Below are 19,710 nucleotides of genomic sequence, written 5' to 3' on the forward strand. Positions count from 1 at the left end.
GATCCCAGTCAGACACATTTTTTGGGGGGGAATGTTCCTCAAAGACCCTGTGCTTTCCTTTATCACTGTACTTATCACAAGCCATAGAAAAATGTTCATTTATGTGCCTGCTCCCTTAACCTTTCAATCTCTAGCGTAACCGTTCTCAAAGTGAAATCAGCAGACTCCTCAAGGTCTCTGAGACCCTTTTAGGGGGATTTGCAAAGTCAAATTTACTTTCAAAATAATACTAAGACATTACTTGTCGTTTTCACTTTATGGACATATGTACCGAAAAGCACTGGTGTATAAAACTGCTAAAATTTTGAATTAAGGCAAGTGGCACCAAACTTGCCTTATCACCTAACCCTTGCAATAACAGAAAAGCAAAATAACACCAAACAAAGAACGAAAAGTAACATACCAATTTCAATTAAGAATGCCCCTTTAAAAACAATGAAAATTAACATTCATTTGATAAAGTCCAAATTCCTGAATACACATATTTAATATTCTGCCAAAATATTCTGCCAAATGGGATGTATATAAAAAGCACTCGCACTGTACCCGAAGGATGATGATTGTCAAGCACTTGTGAGATAAATGTTTGGGTTGCAAGCTGAAATAGCTTCTCTTTTCATGGAATACCATTTTTACTTTAAAAAGCAACTGACAGACAAATCATGGTTATTCAGAGTTGGGTACTTCACAGATATTTTTCAAAAGATGAATGAAAGCAAGCAAGTCAATTCAAGGAAAACAACCAATGATATTTATTGCCAATGATAAAATTCAAACATTCATACCAAAATTATAATTTAAAGAACAATTTGTATCTGCCACTGTGGACTTGACAACTTCCCAATACTTTTCTGATAAGCTTGGTGGTGATATTAACAGTGGTGGTTAAAAAAATAAGTTTTATGACATATGTCAACTTTTGGGAAATCTGCATAATCCAGTAAAATGGTATTTTCCATCATGTTATAAAATCATGCAAGTAATGCATGTGTAAAAGATCTATTCAAAATATGAGATAAACCAGGGCGCCTGGTTGGTTCAGTTGGTAGAGCATGTGACTCTTGATCTTGGGTTTGTGAGTTTGAGCCCCATGTTAGTCATAGAGATTACTTTTTAAAAGTGTAAGATAGGGTGCCTGGGTGGCTCAGTGGGTTGAGCCTCTGCCTTCAGCTCAGGTCATGATCTCAGGGTTCTGGGATCAAGTCCCGCATCGGGCTCTCTGCTCAGCAGGGAGCCTGCTTCCCCTCTCTCTCTGCCTGTCTCTCTGCCTACTTGTGATCTCTCTCTCTCTCTGTCAATAAATAAATAAAATCTTTAAAAAAAAAAGTGTAAGATAAACCAATGTGTTTTAATGCGACAGATTTTAAAATGTTCTTTGATATGCTTTCAGATTCCACCTTGCAAATGACCTTTAAAGAACTATTATTGTTGAAGTTTGGTTTAGTACCAAAGAAGAATATCACATTTATCTGAAAAGGCTATTAAAACAATTCTCCCTTAATATCTGTAAAGCTGATTTTTTCATATACTTCAAACAAAACAATACATTGCACTAGATATACAAGTAGATGTGAGAATTTGGATGTCCTCTTTTAACACAGATATTAAAGACTTTGCAAAAAAAATGTAAATGATGCCAATTTTCAGACTACATTTTTGTTTTCAAAATTTTAGTTCATTTTCATAAAAATGTGGTTTAAAAAAAAGATTTATTTATTTTAGAGAGAAAGAGAGGGAATGCAAACAGGGGTAGGGGCAGAGTGGGAGAGAGAGAGAATCTCAAGCAGACTCCTCGCTAAGCAGTGAGCCTGAGGTTGGAATTGATCTTAAGTCACTGATAATCATGACCTGAGCAGAAACCAAGAGTTGGATGCTCAACTGACTGAGCCACCCATGTGCCCCCAAAATGTGTTTTTATGCCAAAGTGCAATGAGTTTATTATTGCTATTTTTAATTGAATAAATAAATATTAAAATTTTTCAATATTCTAATATGAAAAATATCAAGAGCTATAATCCACAAAAAAAGCTTTGGGGATCCTCAATAATTTTTGAGGATGGAAATGGGTACCAAGATCAAAAAATGGAAAAATCACTGCTTCAGAGGGCAGTGCCATTCATCTTTCTATCCAAAATGTCTGTTATTCATTAGGTGCTTTATATATTTAAGAGATGGATGGTTGATAAAATAACTGAATATTGTATACAATGCTGCACAAGTCTTTACTATGATACAAGATATCTTGATAGGCAATATATAAGGAATCAATTACAATGCAGTTTATTATTATTATATTATTATTATTATTATTATTTGTCTATCATTGTTTCTTGCCTCATAATGCCTGTCTCCAAAACTGAGATAAGGAAAAGGACTCTTTGGTCAAAATTCATCATTTAATTAAATCACTCTAGAGACATCTACTGGGAAAATACTATTTGCCTGACTCTAGGTGGATATAGGTGGTGATGAGAGGGACAATGAAATAGTTTATTTTTCTTAAAGTTCATTACTTGACAGCCAAATCAAAGAATTTACTTGTTTGTATATTTTACAACAAACATGTTTGGGATAAAATAGTTTTAACACCTTTTGAAGATTTTTACAAGTTTTTGTTGACTGTTTTTTATATTGCTTTATCATTATGCTGTAAGGAATATTTAGTACCCACCTCTTTTCGAGTTTCCTGTCATAAAAGCTTGAATACCTATTAGTCCCAGACTGCGTTGGCGGGGGAGTTTTGATGGGCAGAAAAACAGAAACCTGAGGGGATAGAGTGAGTGGGGACACAGAGTCTCAACTAGATGAATTTACAGGCTAAAGTCTCACATGAATCAAGTCAGAACTTAAATTCTAAATTGTAAGGTTTTTTTTTTCTCTTTGTATATACTATTTTCCGTCCTTCAAGACAGAGTCAACTCTGTCCTCACCAAAAAAAAAAAAAAAGAAAGAAAAAGAGAGAGAAGGAGGAGGAGGAAGGGGAAGAAGAGGGGGAGAGGAAGAAAAGGAAGGGAAAGAAAAAGTAAATATATGTAGGGATGGATGGGTTAAATAAGTCAATGGGAGAAGTCCTGTCACTATACATATATCAAATCATCACAATGTCTGCTTTAATAGCTTACAATTTTATTTGTCAATTATAACTTAATAAAGCTGGGGAAAAAAGTCAAAATCTTTCAAAAGGGAGAATATCTTCTTGGTAACTCTTATGAATGAGAAAAGGTAGAAAGAGTTTGGAATACACAGTACATATTTTTAGTCCCACTGAACGAAGGAGATAATAAATCTTCTCTTGCCAAGAAAGGAATGCCTTTCAGTTGTGCTGATGGACTTAGTATACTATATCCAAGATCTAAACTCTGTAATTATTTCTCATATGCTTTTTTATCCATTGTGAGATCCATTTTCTCCCCTTGTTTTAACATTTCTGAAATTGGGATAAGGCTATTCAATCAACGATATATCACAGTTTCATTGGCATAGTTTTGGATTTTCTTTGTACAATATAAAATATTGGTGCATCTTACTATTGATAGCATTTTAAATTCAAAGAGACATAGTTTCTCAGAAAACTCCGTAAGACTTGATTCTACAGTCATATGGTGACACCGTAATCAGGATAGTGGTCCTTAATGCCTTGAATTGGTTCTATTTCCCTTTCCTGTCTCATTGGAAAATACCACTATTTTTTCATCTAATGAGCAAATAAGCTGATTTTCTTCAAGGCAAGGTAAGCAAATTTGAATGACACTATTTGATCCCAGAGAACTTCAGAGTTTGGTATAAAGTTTGCACAGGCCCAAAGGGAAAAAAATTCCAGATGTTTAGCTAATGTATAAATAAGATGTGATCACAAGGCAGAGATTTCTATATAGTGTATCCTAATTTTTATGTTACCAAATATTAAACATATTCCCAGCTTACAACTGATTATATATGTCTTTATGCAAAACAACAACATATGTAATTTCACTTTGCATTACCCTTTTCTTCTGAAGTGTCAAGGAAAATAAATGTGTGCAAAAGCATTTATGCCACGTCACTATCTGTACATTGGTTAAACAATCAAAAGTACTTCTGCAGATGCACGTATGAAAATTATGAGCATTCCCACTTCCTCAGTCAAGACAGTCATGCTTTTCTGGCCGCACAGACGCATAATGGAAACACAATTGCTTTAAATAATCAAAATACACAAAGGCACATTTTTCTGAGTGATTGGAAATAACCCTGACAAATGCTCGCATTTGGTAAATTATGAGCTAGCCAAGGTACATTTGCATAAATATAATGAAAAACATTTTTTAAAAATTTAGGAAGCGTATAAAGTAAGTCATTCTCTTGGTAATGAATTTCTTTGACAGATAAACCAACAACCATGCAGGGCAAGTTTATGAAGGTGCCTCCCTGAGTGCTTGACAGTGTGTGCATGTGTGCGTGTGCACATGCACGCATGTGTGTGTATATACATATATAGAAAAAGAAAAATCCTGTAGAATTATTTGAGACAGATATCTTCCTGCAACTAAAATTAAATATAGAAAAAGCCTAGACATATCATATAGCTACTAGTATCTTGAAAAGAACACAAACGATATGCAATGGAACACTATGATAATATGGCACACAAATAATTCATCTTTCCCATACATAACTCTTTGGTAACAGAGAGTATTACATAAGTAACCACATAATTTTATTCCCTCCCAACAGTCTAGATACTTCACGTCAGCGGTACACTTAAACAGGCATCTATATATAGTTGAGAGGATTTGTAGGTGTCTGATACTAAAAGTGTTTGAATAGGGCAAGAAATAATTTTCTACTCCCAGGTAAAAATAATTTTCTTTTCCTTTTTTTAAAAAGATTTTGTTTATTTACTCGAGAGGAAGAGAGAGTGAGAGAGAGCATAAGAGGGGAGAGGGTCAGAGGGAGAAACAGACTTCCCGCTGAGCCATGAGCCTGATTCGGGACTCAATTCCCGGACTCCCGAGATCATGACCTGAGCCAAAGGTAGTAGGTCAACGACTGAGCCACCCAGGTGCCCTAAAAATAATTTTCTACTCCCATGGCACTGTTATCTGATTGCTTTGTGTAGGTCTGAGTACTGAGCACTACAACATGTGGATACAACAAAGCAAAAGCTTTGGAAAGATGTTATTTGCTTAAGATTTTCTAGATTACCTCATTTCTTAAAAGCAGCATAATAAGGTAGGGAGACTGACCACTGAGTTTGCTGCTTAGATAGTCAAGTTATTCCAAGAATTCTGTAGTCTTTAGAAATTACTAGGAGCTGAAGAACACACCTTTAAATGAAATGGTTGTTTTATCAAGGTATTTTCAAATGGTCTTGCCCCGGAAGACAATTACCCACATCTATAAGTTAAATTGTGCTCAAAAAGATAAAATAAGGGGCGCCGGGGTGGCTCAGTGGGTTATAAAGCCTCTGCCTTCAGCTCAGGTCATGAGCTCAGGGTCCTGGGATCGAGCCCCACATCAGGCTCTCTGCTGGGCAGGGAGCCTGCTCCCCCAACCCCACTGCCTGCCTCTCTGCCTACTTGTGTTCTCTGTCTATCAAATAAATAAATAAATAAAATCTTTAAAAAAGAAAAAAAAAAAGATAAAATAAGCCAAGGATAGTGGGTGGAGTAGAGATGACTTTCTGGAAGGTGGGGGGTGAGGCGGGGGGGAGATTCTTTTAATTCCTAAACATGAATTGTAGGAAGAGCCCGATTGTCTTTTACAGTCTTAGTCATCTTTGAACATCATCAACTTTTCCCCATTAACTGCCACCCACATTCCCCTAACAACAGGAAATAAAAGCTTGAGAGAAACTAGAATTACAACAGGCCTCTGGTTGGGTAAAATGGAGCAGCCAACCAAGTTAAACTGGTGTCACTTGCCTCACTCTTTGAGGTAGTTCTTATCCTTATCTCTTCTTCCTCTCATTTAAGACCAAACTCCTAGAAAGCTTAATGCTTTGCTTTACTTTCAATATTCAAATACACTGAAGATATTTGGTAAAGATTTATCACTTAGCAATATGATTTCTCTTCCCATAATTTCAGTGAAATCTTTCGCCTATTGATCTCAATGACTAACTCATTGGGACATCCAGTGTTTTCATGTTTCATCTTCCTTGTCTCTGTATTCTCCTTTTCAGCTGACCAGTCCTTTCTTTTAGAAACTCTCCACCCTTCCTCTCTATGGACATTCCCCGTTTTCTTTCTCCTCCCCTCCCTTCCCCTCCCCTCCCCTATCCTCCCTTCTCCTCCCTTCTCTTCCCTCCTTTCTCCCTTTCTTCCTTTCTCCCTCCCTCCCTCTCCATCTCCCTCTCTCCCTCTCTCTCTTTCTTTCTTTCACTGGGGGAGGGGCAGAGGGAGAGGGAAAGAGAGAATCCTAAGCAGGGTATGGAGCCTGATGTGGGGCTTGATCTCACAACACTGAGATCATGAACTGAGAGGAAACCAAGAGTTGGATGCTTAACCAACTGAGACACCCAGGCGCCTCTCCCAGTTTTCTTTCTAACTGTGTGACTGAAGCTTTTGTCTCCTTCCTCTTCACACGTTCATATGTGTGATCTTAAAGTTTGTTCCTCAACCCTCTTCTTGCCTGTTCTCTCTCTTTCCTAACAATCTCATCTACTAGTTGGGCCTTGAGTACAAGTGACCCCCATAGTTCTGTCATTCTCTCAGAGGGCTGGATACAGGTGTCTACCTGTATACTTCTCTATGAAGATAGGCTCTGGCACCTCGAAAAACTCAGTATATCCAAACTGAATTTATCCAGTATATCCAAACTGAATTTTCACATTTCTATCTCCTCATGTTTCCTATTTTTTAAAAAATGTCATCGCCAATGTTTGAAATCTCAAAGTCAAGTATGACCACTTTCTTGGTAATTTCCACAATAATTTATGAAACCCTGTCAATACTTCCTCTGAGATATTGCTGTGATTTATATCTTCTTTCCAGCCATTCTATAGATTTCCCAATAACCTCATAAATGTTCTTTAGGTTCTTCGGCATCCAAACCACTTTATATGTTGCTGCCAGAAAAATCTCTATTTTTTTTTAAAGATTTTATTTGTTTATTTGTCAGAGAATGAGAGAGAAAGAGAGCACAAGCAAGGGGAGTGGCAGGCAGAGGGAGAAACAGGCTCCCCACTGAGCAAGGAAAAGCCCCATGTGGGACTTGATCCAGGGACCCTGGGATCATGACCTGAGCTGAAGGCAGACACTGAACAGACAGAGCCACCCAGGCATCCCAGAAAAATCTCTTTAAAACAGAGTTGTTTTTTTTTTTTAAAGATTTTATTTATTTGACAGAGATCACAAGTAGGCAGAGAGGCAGACAGAGCGAGAGAAAGAGGGAAGCAGGCTCCCCGCTGAGCAGAGAGCCTGATGCGGGACTCGATCCTAGGACCCTGAGATCATGACCTGAGCTGAAGGCAGTGGCCTAACCCACTGAGCCACCCAGGCACCCCAACAGAGTTTTTTCATGTTAATGTATATTGTCTTACCTAAATGCATTTGCTTCAGTCATTTGCTTTGCTAGTATTTTCCTTTTCCTACAGAAGAAATCTCTCTCTTGTTGGTGCCTTTATATCATTAAGTATTCTAATCTAACAGGATAGACTCATTTGTTAGTGAGCTCTATCAGTAAAGGGCCTGATATGTCTACTTCAAATCTCTAACATACCCTGTAGTGACTGACATAAGGTAGACCCTCACGAAATCTTTGACTTGGGGGTTGGGTTTATTTTATTTTTTTTAAAGATTTTATTTATTTATTTGAGAGATTGAGAGAGAGCATGAGAGGGGAGAAGGTCAGAGGGAGAAGCAGACTCCCCGCAGAGCTGGGAGCCCAATGTGGGACTCGATCCCAGGACTCTGGGATCATGACCTGAACTGAAGGCAGTGGGTTAACCAACTGAGCCACCCAGGTGCTCTTGGGGTTGGGTTTAGTATCATTCATTTGTTTAGAAACCTTCAACATCCCCTATTTGTTATACCCCACGAACTTTTACCTGGTCAGTCAGACCCTTTGATTTGGGATCTGGGAAAGCTTGGCAAGAGGATAGTCCAAGGCAGGGGAAGAGGCCCAGACAAAAAGGAAATTGAGAGAAGCCCAGCAAGTGGCAGCTGGAAGCATTCTCAGATAATATTTGTATTGTTCTTTTGCCTACTGAGTGTGGCCTGATCCTTGGGGGCCCAGACGTGCACATACCACAACCACCAATCTCTCCAGGAATCACGGAATGCTCAGTGCCCCTGTTACACCACACCCAGGCCTGCCACTCCCAGGGGATGCCCTGTGTCTGTCGGCGACCACGCAGTGATTGACGTGCTGTGCTCCTGTCTTCCGGCAGGAAAACCGGAAGAGCCAGCTAACCCTACGAATGCACCTGTCCTGAAATGCTAATGGTAATTCCAGACATATCAAGTAGAGAGTTAGACTTTTGGGGCCTTCTCTCTGCCAAATGATCCATGGGCACTGTATCAAACTCTGGTTTGTCAGAAGAGGCTGCCCTGCTGTTGGTGCCTAACCCAGGGGGTATGAGTCAACAGGAATTTGGGTTCTGTGGGAAGAAAGTATTATGATAAAGGGAGACTTGGGCAGTACCATACAGCTTTCTCCTTTGTTAAAGAAATACATTGACTGTCACCAGCAAGGATGCAGGAGAGCAGAGGGAAAGGGAAGCTCCAGAGAGATGGTAGGTTTTCTCCCAAAGATGAAGCTCCTTTGTGCATTGAATGTGTCTTCTATTTCATGGGCACATGTCTTCCCCAGAGCTCCTCTGTCACTGTGGAATACAAGAGTGCTACACTGGAAACAACTACTTTAAGTGTACTGATAGTGGAGAATGTAAACTTACAGACCATTAGGTAATTACAAGTCCAGTCCTGTTACTCACTTTACCTGGGGGCGAGTCCATGTCTAAGTGAACCTTTTATAGTAACCCATTTCCATTTCTCCATTGTCCCTCATTTCTTCACGCAATTTCATTGTCATTTATTTTGCTGTACTCTTTTTTTTTTCCCAGTAAGAAAGTAAATTCATTGTTATCTCCTTGTCATGTCCATCCTTTCCTATACCTTCCCAGGGGATGATCTCAATACCATCTTCACTAGGATCAGAGGCATCTGGCACATAGTCTCAAAACTTCCCTCATCTTTACTCCAGATTTTTTCTGTCACCATATTCTTTTCCTCTTTTTACTTGGAGTAAAACAAATTTTTTTAAAACAAGTTTCTTTAGCTAGCATTATAAGCTGGACTCTCTCCAGTTCCTGCCCCATTAAGGACACATTTCCTCCTATACTCCAAATTGTTCCTGCTCCAGAGCTCTTCTCATGGTCAAATCTCCACTTTCCTAAAAAAAAAATTTTTCTTGCTTTACTTCTTTCCTTTCACTTTTTTTTTTTTTAAACATTTTTATTTATTTGAGAGACAGGGTGAGACAGGAGAGCTCAGAGGGAGAGCAGACTCACTGCCAAGCAGGGAGCCCGATGTGGGATTCGATCCTGGGACTCCAGAATCATGACCTGAGCCGAAGGCAGCTGCCTAACCAACTGAGCCACCCAGGCGCCCCTCGTTTCACCTTTTGAATAAAGATTCCACACATCGGGGCGCCTGGGTGGATCAATGGGTTAAACCATTGCCTTTTGCTCAGATCATGATCTCAGGGTCCTGGGATCGAGCCCCGCATTGGGCTCTCTGCTCAGCAGGGAACGTGCTCCCCGCCTGCCCCCCCCCACTTGCCTCTCTGCCTACTTATGATTTCTCTCTCTGTCAAATAAATAAATAAAATCTTAAAACGAAAAAAAGATTCCACACATTTTCTATTTCTAGTTATTATCACCTTCATTTTTCTCATGCCCTTGAAGGACGTATTCTGCATCCATGAATCTTTGGAAACAGTTCTTGTTGACCTAACTCTTGCTGAGTCATTTGCTGCTGCTAGCCCATCTATGGTTCTCACTCTGTAATAATCTTTACGGCAGACCCTTCTGAATCATCCTGGTTGTGTTACAAGCTTTTTTTCATAACTCTTCCAAGCTAGAGCTTCCTCAGATCTCCTGAACACCTTCCATCTCCATAATAAGTCCTCTTCCTTCTTCTCTACACATTTATTCTCTTTCCTTCTGACCCCATAATGATTGCAAGGAATCACTTCTATCATCTATGAATAGAGGTCTTTTCTTAAATCATCACAACCCCACACTAGAAGTCATTTTCTGCAGACAACATCCTCTAAGATTTTTTGGATCTCCTTGGTAAAGATACCAATATATCTACATCCCAAATGTGTGTGTGTGTGTGTGTGTGTGTGTATAAAATATTTTCATCCCAGCCAGAGAAGCAGACATATTTTGGGAATTTATTTTTGGCTTATTTTTGTTTTTCCTTTCTGATTTATGGGTGTCTGATTGTCATAGAGCTTTGAGGAAAAGTTGTTTCAGCTCATGGTACTTGGGATTCATAGTTAGCCTTTTGAAAACTGCTGTTTTCAAATTACCGTGTACACATCATGGAGACACCCTTGAATTCTTGCACTACTCTGGATTTTCTGCTTCCTTCCTTGCATATTTTTTATATGTAGGGTGAAAGGGTTAGGATTGCCCCAAAAGTGAAGTGGGAGCTTCCGTGATGTATATGGATGTTTTCATTGTCCCCTTTTTTCTTTATACATATACATATCTCATATCTGTAGGAAATCTTTGGCCATGGGATGTTTGAACATGCTTTTTAGGAAGGACTTCGGTCATGTTAGTGAATACTCTATCCCTGGCATGTAGATGAAGACACGTAGATGACTGCTTACTTTTGGTCAGATCAAATGGTGTGAAGCATCCTATATCCATCCACAGGATGTGTCCTACTTGCCTCCTTGAGAAATGACTATTCTTACGGATATGGGCTTTCAGAAAAAGATATTGACAGCCTTCGTCTTCAATCTATTCTTCTACAGATGGACTATGGGGCTTGCCTGATGGACTGTTTGACAAGTCTCTCACAGTGTCCATTCAGCCCTGGGGGCAGAGGCAGCTCCCTTTATCTAACACAATAGGGTCAAAGAAAAGTCAGAGAGGGAGTTAGTCTCCCAGAAAGGCCATGAGAACTCTCTTTATGGAAGGCCATAGATTCAAGTTTCAGTAATGTGGGCTTCTCTGAGGTAATAACTGCTAATAGCATGTATTTCCCAGGGAAACGGAGTTCGGTTCCTTTGTACAACTCCCGAGAGAAGAGAGAAGGCAAAGGCAGGGACCGTGTCTATCTTGCTTACTTTGTGTCCTCTGACAGAAAGAGGTTCTCCCTAAATATTTGTAGAATTGGAATGTGGCCAAAGAAATAGGTAGCACTTGATAGTAGTACTAGGTTTTGGGGACTTAGGCAAATTTCTTATTTTCTTATATTATTTTCTGAAGAAAGTATCACATATTCCTGGGGTTGTGACTTAAGATTTTTCCCTGAGGTATTGTCAAGGAAGTTAGGAATTGGTAGAAACTGATCTCTACTAAGAGATTCAGCGGTCGGATTGGAAAATCTCACCTTAGTACATTTAAGGGTTAGATGCTCTCCTAAAGAAAGCAGTCCTTTTCTTAAAGGCTCTAGCCCTAGCTGAAGCTGGCCATAAGATACTAGATTTGGTAGACAAGCAGATAATTCAACTGTGACCACTGCTTTATTCCTCCCGGGATTTAATTACCAATGTACCTTTCTTGAAGATAGTTTCGCCAATTATGAAAAATGACCTCTTTGGATAATTACATAAATGTCAAATAGAAATAGCCTATAACTGGTATAAATGTTACTGCCATCAAATAGTTATAAATCGGCCTTTCAGCAATGTTTAGTGTACCCTCAACAGTTTTTTTTAAAACCCAAAACATTTTATTTTAATCAAGAAGAAAACAAGGTATGTCACAGATGAAAATGACACACATATTTTTGTGCTTATTATTTAAAGAAAGGGGAAACATCTGAAATCTGTTTGCTAACTACAGTATAATACAAATTAGCCTGCAGGCACCGTGTGTGCCGTACCCTGTCTGCTTGCCAGCCCTGCTTAGTCCCAACGTATTAATGAGCAAGTGCAAGTATTTGAACAATCAGCATTTCCGCATTTGCATGCAAACTCTCATGCTGTGTAATTATACACAGAGCTGGCACTCAAATTAATTAAAGCTGATTTCTCTGTGACTGCAAACTGGTCATATCCTCAGCTTTGCCTTCCTATGAAGTCATCACTCTACATTCAACGTGACACTTCTGTCCCTGGCATTCTCAGTAATGCTAATGTTCGACAACTGTGAATCCGGCAATATTTTAGATTGCAGCTGACAATGGCTGGGTGTTCTTGTGCTTTTCCTCTCCTCCCTATTTTTCTCCCTTCTGGTATAAAGATAAAGAACAGCTTTTGAACGCCTGCTTTGTAATTATCTCAAATAATAATGCAAACAAATTACATATATTGTTTCAGTCGGTTCCCTCCCTCTTTTATGACTCCACCCACTTGATTAGTGCTTACAAACAATTCATCAAACTTAAAAAATCTGTTTGTTTGATAGTAGCAAACAATTAGTTTTGATGGCTTTTGTCTTAATTTTGAAAAGGCTTTAACAAATGGTGTTTTATTTTCATAGATAAGGATCTCATAATTCAGGATCAGGAAGATTAGGAGAGAAAGAAGCAGAAATGACTGCTAGATTTGATTAAGACTTTCTGAATCCTCATCAAACACAGCAGTATTGCAACAGAGACTATTATTTGCCAAAGAGATCCATAAACGTTACCTTCTAGGGCACGGGCTTTCCTCAGCTCTTCCATAATAAAGCCATCACCCTTCGGTTTCTCAGTTCCTCAGAAGGAACTGTTTCTGTGACAATTGCTTTGAAAAGACATCCTTAGAGCAATTAAGATATCATTACGAGTCTCTCTTCATAAATTTAAATCTCTGAATACAGGTGGCTACTAAAAAACGCTATCATGTAGGGCCGGGGAGATGAGCTGCTTTGACACATTCCTCTGAAATCACTCCTTAATACTCAACTAGGGCTCACCATCATCCTCATTCCTCTGTATCCCATTAGCCAGAAACCGCACAGATAACTATACGCCGGGGCTGGATGTCTCTTTTTAGAGCAGGCACCAAACAGTTCTGTCCCTCAAGTTCAAGACCCTGAAATACACTGCCAAGAAGATTGCCCTAGTAATCTACATTTGAAAGGAAAGATCAAGCAGGGAAATCCTTTATAATCAATCTCTAGTGATCAAACCAGGAGATATAATTGCCCTTACCTTATCGGTAGTACTTCTGGGTCCACATAGAACATCAGTTAGCAAGTTCCCTTCAAATTCCAGTTGGCATACAGGTGAGAAAGGAGCATTGAGTTTCTCCCGGAGAGGCTTCTGGGGAGATCACAGTCACTATTATTGTGATCCGAAGCCTGCCCTTCTGTCTTGTCATGAATTTCCTACGCAGACAGGTGTCATATTGGCATGAATTTCGTTGCCAAGTGCAGTTTAAGAGGTGGGCGTGGCCGTGATCATGTAGCCAGTTCCACCTGTCTCTAAACCCTCATCACCTCCATGCTTTCAAAATTTCGCTCAGGTCTTCGGTGACTTCATGAGTTACCCACGCACTGGGTCCGACTAACAGAGGTGTGGGAACAGTATCGAGTTAAGCAGCACTGTCATTGTAGTACACAATGCTCATTGCTACTGGCAAATACCTATTTGCTGAATCAGGATTGGGCTGCACTGAGCAGGACTAGGCAGTTCTACCGCTTTCTGTTTGTTTCCTTTTTAGAAACCATCCTCTTCTAATTAACCATTTAGCAAAAATAGATTCTTTTTGATGTTCATTCCCTAAAAATATAGCTTTTATAAGCATAGAGAATTACTATATTTTAACCTTTTTTTTAAAAGCAAGCACATGCAAAACAAAAGGCAAAGAAAATTAGAGTTCCCCAAACAATTAAAATGAACATGACCGCATATGTTGTACTTTCTGCTCTTAAACTTTCTGATAGCAAATTAAATACATTTGTTAGTTATCATTCTTTAACTTCTTATGGGAGAAGGATAATAGGAGAAATGTTCTGTAAACCTCGTAAGAAAAGGGAATCCTTTACATCTTAAGGAATAATAGACAGCTGGTACTCAAAAAAGTTTTTTTAATTACCGGTGGTATTTTTAAAAAGTTGATTGACTACACATCTCCTTTAGGTATATGTATAAATGGAATTCAGGTTTGCAAGTGACTAGATAAGATTTTAGAAACTTGACAGCGTTATATGTTTTATTAATCATTGTAAGTATAACATGATCACAACAAAGTCTAGAAAATAAGGAGCTCAATAGATGTAAATGGCATGTCTTTGAATTACAGTTTCTACCCATTTTATCAGTGTGCTCTGAAAGTGGTGGGCTATTAATTTTTTTAGACTACTCAATTCCTCAGTGACATTTAAATCAAGAAAACTTTTTCCTTTTCATTTGGGGATTGGGGGGAACTGATCTAAATTCAAATATCAAAGTATGGCCCAATATCCTACCCAAAGCAAACATTTCTTATGTAATTTTGCATTTTCTTCAACCTGCCCACCAGCTAGTACAAAACTGACAGGTACATAATGATATTTAACAGATTTTTGCTAAGTAAATAGTTAGTGGTACATTTAAAACTGTGTATGTGGACATTGTAAATGATATAAATCAACTAACCTGCAGACTCTTGAAGGTTTCCTTCTTGTAGGGGGCTTATGCAAGGTTTGCATATAAACGTGAATGGTAATCATTCTCTAAATAAACTGAAATTAAATAACTTTGATGAGAATACATTAGTAAGTCTAAGATGATCCATTCTGATTTTAGATAGAGATCTTCCTTATTTTGACCAATATCTTCCTGAATTGTCTATTCTTCGGTATGATTTTTTTCTGAGGCTTCATGAAGCTTTGAGGATAAATTTAATCCCTATTCCACATGAAAGTTATTCAACTATTTGAAAAATGGCTATCATTTTTCCCTAAGTCTACTCTTTTTTCAGTCGAACATTCCTTTAATCATTCTAATATGAGATAGCTTTTAAGGTTTCTCACCATATTGGACAGATTCCAGTTTGTCCATGTCTCTTCTAAATGTGGCATCAGAACCGAATGCATTACTTGAGACATCATCTAATTATGCAAAGTACATGGATATTGATGCCTGCCTTGCTCTGCCTTCTATTTCTAATAATTTAGGATTTTATGAAGGCAGGAAATGCAGTCTGAGGAGGGGTTGGAGTCATTATCATACTCTTAGTTCTTGAACTTTCAAAAAAACGAAAAAGTTTAAATATTTTCATACCGAATTCTTTCTATTCCAGCCTCTCGGGACGTGTTCTTAACTGCCGTTGAACTCTGGATGGAAATAGAGGACTTTATATCCATCTATACTAGAGCTCACATTTGGTACCAGCCATTGTTCTAATTCCTTGAGGCATTTTTGAATCCCGATTTTGCTACCTGATGTCTTAGTTACTATATTTTATGTTGTGTCATTTTTGAAAAGACATCTGCGTGGCTACTATGGGTCAGGCAGTATGTCAGGCAGTGATGATACCAAAGGCGAGGAGACATGGTCACTTTCCTGAGAAAGCTCACAGCAAAGCAAGGACACTGCTAATATAATTATTATGCCTTCCATGTTTTTTTTTTAATCACTAGCAAAAAAAAAAATGATAGTACAATTCTCAGAGATCTCTCTTCATATTGACAACACTCAATCACCCTTAGCTCATGAGAATAAAATGTTAACACCTATCACTTTTATTGAGCACTTGTGTAAGGATAGGTAAAAAGCACTTCATGTACATTATATTTTTTAAAAAGCACAGCATCTTTAGGATGTAGATAGCTTTAATCTCTCACTACAGTTGAGAAGATTCAGGCTCAGAAAGTTTATGCAACTTGCACAAATTGACATAGCTGGTAAATTGCAGGGCTTTACTTTGAACCGCCAAGCCTCCATGACTCTGAATTTCATTCCTCATCACTCTTAAAGAGGTAATTCTGTCATTCTTGGAAACTTTCTAACTATATTACAAACTAATCTAACTTATCTTCTAAGAATGCATGAGAATTTTGATTAAAAGACTTGCCAAAATTCAGTTATACTTTTTTTCCTAAAGAGTAAAAGTAATATATTTTACCCGGAGCTATTTTGTTCTTAATGAACCCATATTGATTCTTTTTTTTTTTTTTAAGATTTTATTTTTTAAGATTTTATTTTTTAAGATTTTTATTTGTTTGACAGAGAGAGAGAGAGAGAGAGCACAAGCAGGAGGAGCGGCAGGTAGAGGGAGAAGGAAAAGCAGACTTGATCCCAGGACCCTGAGATCATGACCTTAGTGGTAGGCAGACGTCCAACTGACTGAGCCAATCAGGTACACCGATTTTTTTTTTTTTTTTTTAAAGAGAGAGATCATGAGTAGGCAGAGAGGCAGACAGAGAGAGGGGGAAGCAGGCTCCCTGCCGAGCAGAGAGCCCGATGTGGGGCTCGATCCTAGGACCCTGAGACCATGACCTGAGCCAAAGGCAGAGGCTTAACCCACTGAGCCACCCAGGTGCCCCAGGTACACTGATTCTCAATAGTCACTGACATTGTCTCAAAATCCTCACTTTTACTTTAATAATTTTGTCCAAATTTTGCTAGAGAGTGATGTCGAACTCACTGGTTTGCAGTTCACAGAATCAATCTTTCCTTTCTACTAAAATCAGATGAGTATAAACTCATCTTCAGTTTTCTTGATTCTTCCCTATTCTCCATGATACCTCGGAAATAATCGGTAGAGGTTCCATGAACACATTTGAAATTCTTTCTTTCCTGAGCACACCAGAATGTATTTATATAGCTATCTATTTCACCTTCTTGGGGTTCATTTCCTGAAAGTGAGCTCTTAAAAGTAAAGACTGAATTGTTCTGCACCAACTTTTATATGTCGAACACACTTTTAAATATTTGTTGAAAAAAAATTGACATAGTGGAGAGGGAAAAAAAGCTCTACAATCTTGTTTTATATAAAAGAAAAAAGGCCCCTATTTTTTGCCTTCTTGGGAGGAGCAACATTAATATCACACATAAATGGTTCTTTTGTTAAGGAAAAAAAAAACAACTAGAGAAATCTGTATGAGATATTCAAGGTGAGAAAGTCAAGGTCCTTTTGGGCATAGCCTGATGGCAACATTAGCTAACAGGAGGGCTAAGTTTCCCTATAATAAATGATGAATAATTTGTCAGTCTGGGAAATGGGACTTGGACATGGGCAGAAGGGAAGAGATAGGAAAGTGTGGTGGTGTGAGAGGCTTCCCAAGAATGGCAGAAAGCCCAGAACACAACAGAGGAATACGGACAGGGAGGACTTCTGAAGCTGCTTACACACAAATCTCAAAACATGGCTGTGCTGGCCCAAGAGGGGACTCGGAAATGATAATAGAGGACAGAGTCCTTTTCTTCACAACAGGGGATGATCCCAATTTTATAAAGTGAAAAAATGCCTTTGAACGAGGAAAGACCTTCTCTGGGGTAACATTAATTATTCCAGTTTGGGTGGATATTAGAAAATAATAAAGCTCTTATATTCTATAATGGTCTATTGATATAATTTTCCCTAATTGTACTTTTATTACACTGTATTTTGAAGAGTTGCATTAATTCTTTCATGGAGTAGTATATATTTTTATTACATAGAAAAGTCCAAGATTATTTCTGGTAGGTAAGCAGAGAATGAAAGGAAGGTATATCATCCAGAGAATGTCAAGTCCTCCGATATGAAAGACTCTTTAAAATGTTATTTTACTCTAGCTAGAAAAGACTAAAGCATCATTTTAATATGAATTTCACAGAAATAACCAAAAAACTGTCAGGAAGTAAAAGACTTTTTAAGACCATTTTTCCTCCAGAAGAACAGTGTATGTGTGTGCATACACATATAATATTATTTTCAATATTCCTAAAATATTCTTAATAAAACAAGTGTTTAATAATAAAACTAATTCTGATGGAGAGTATCAATAATTTATATATTATATTATTAAAAGATATATGTGTAGGTGTGTGGCAAAAAACGAGTCACAATTTTTAATCAGCTCGAAAGTAAAAATTTGTTGCTGAGAATGTTTCTCTTTGGTAATATGCAGTATTGGAAGCATCAGCACAGTAGTATTATGCTAATGCATTACAGCTGGAAGATGAACCTCGCTGAAAAATTCAAGAAACTGAATACTGAACAGTTAGTTGCAGAAGGGCAATTATGAGACCTGGTCTGGTTTCATTACCCAAGATGAGTGAGAATAAAATGCAAAACTGAAACATAAATGATGCAAAGCATATTAGGTATTAGATTTCTTTTTTGTTTTAATTATCTAAGTTTTCATTAATAAGTGCTTTGAAATATATGATCTTTTCTTTGATGCTGCCTATTTCAAATCAACATATTATATAGGCTTCTACTGTATTATATTATAATAATTCTAATAGCTAACTTTTTTCTTACTATGTGCCAGGTATTGTGCTAAACACGTCAAGTACATTATCTTTTTTATTGCTGCAATTTATGAAGTAGATAATATTATCATCTCCTTTTAAAAGCAGGAGCAACTGAAACACAGAGAAGTTAAGCAATTTGTCCAAGGTCACATTGTTAGCAAATAATTGAGCAAAACTCATGTAGAATGTGGAGACTGTACACTGCTCATTTATTTTGCATCTACTGTGTGCTATCTTTATGTACCTGCTATGTTCTTAAGTGTTTTCATATGCTGTATACCCTCAGGAAGGAAAAATCCATCATTCTAAGTTATTTTGTAATGCTAACCAGTTCTTAATATCCTATTCAAGGGATGCCTCAGTTGGTTAAGCATTTGCCCTCGGCTCAGGTCATGATCCCAGGGTCCTGGGATTGAGTCCTGCATAGGACTCCTTGCTCAGCTGGGAGCCTGCTTTTCCCTCTGCCTGCTGCTCCCCCTCTTGTACTCTCTCTCTTTCTCTGACAAATAAATAAATAAAATCTTAAAAAATATATCCTATTCAAAGTGAATGTAAAATACACTTTATCTGTTAAGGCTAGCTCAAGTGTCAAGTTATTTATGGATTTTGTTGATTTCATAGAGCAGAGCTGACTGCTGTCTCCCTTGAATCCCCAGTGCCCTGTTCAGATGCCTGTATACACCCAAAATATCCATGGCTCTTATTTATTTACATATCTACTTATCTGAGGGGCCTACCTTGGTGTTGAAATGCAATAGCTGTTAACAAACTTTGTGTAATGAATCAATAACTGGGGTAGCCCTTATCTTTTCTGCATCATTTTTTGACACATAATTTTCCCTGCCAGGCACTAATTTGTGTCCTGCTGGGGGAGAGCAGAGTACTGCCTTCTCTACACTTTGAATTAATGTTTTTCCTGTTGACTAAACTAAAGTGGTAAGGTAACATGAGTTTCTCTGCTCAAACTAGCAGTACTCTTGATAAATATATGAAAAATACTGAATCAACAAGCTTGGTGTTGGACTACCCCAAAGAGAAGTTGCCTAAAATTTGACTATTGTGCCTGTGATAGATGAGGCTCCATATTATTCTTCCCAAGACTCTTTATTATAAAGTAAAGTGACCCATAGTTGAAACAGAGAAGGAAATTATAATGTTTTCACCCCAACAG

At 38.1% G+C, this 19,710-nt stretch overlaps 1 protein-coding gene across 1 annotated transcript in view; it reads right to left on the reverse strand.

Annotated features, from left to right (window-relative positions):
- The window catches only part of ADGRL2 (adhesion G protein-coupled receptor L2), a 286,203-nt gene extending 272,502 nt beyond the window's left edge, over positions 1-13,701 (reverse strand). Inside the window, exon 1 of the mRNA XM_080801458.1 lies at positions 13,305-13,701. The gene's annotated coding sequence lies outside the window, so the exon portion shown is untranslated. The remainder of the gene's footprint in view (positions 1-13,304) is intronic.
- Between the last annotated feature and the right edge of the window lie 6,009 nt (positions 13,702-19,710).

This window comes from Martes martes (genome assembly GCF_963455335.1).
Source record: "Martes martes genome assembly, chromosome: 4".
NCBI classification, from domain to species: Eukaryota; Metazoa; Chordata; class Mammalia; order Carnivora; family Mustelidae; genus Martes; species Martes martes.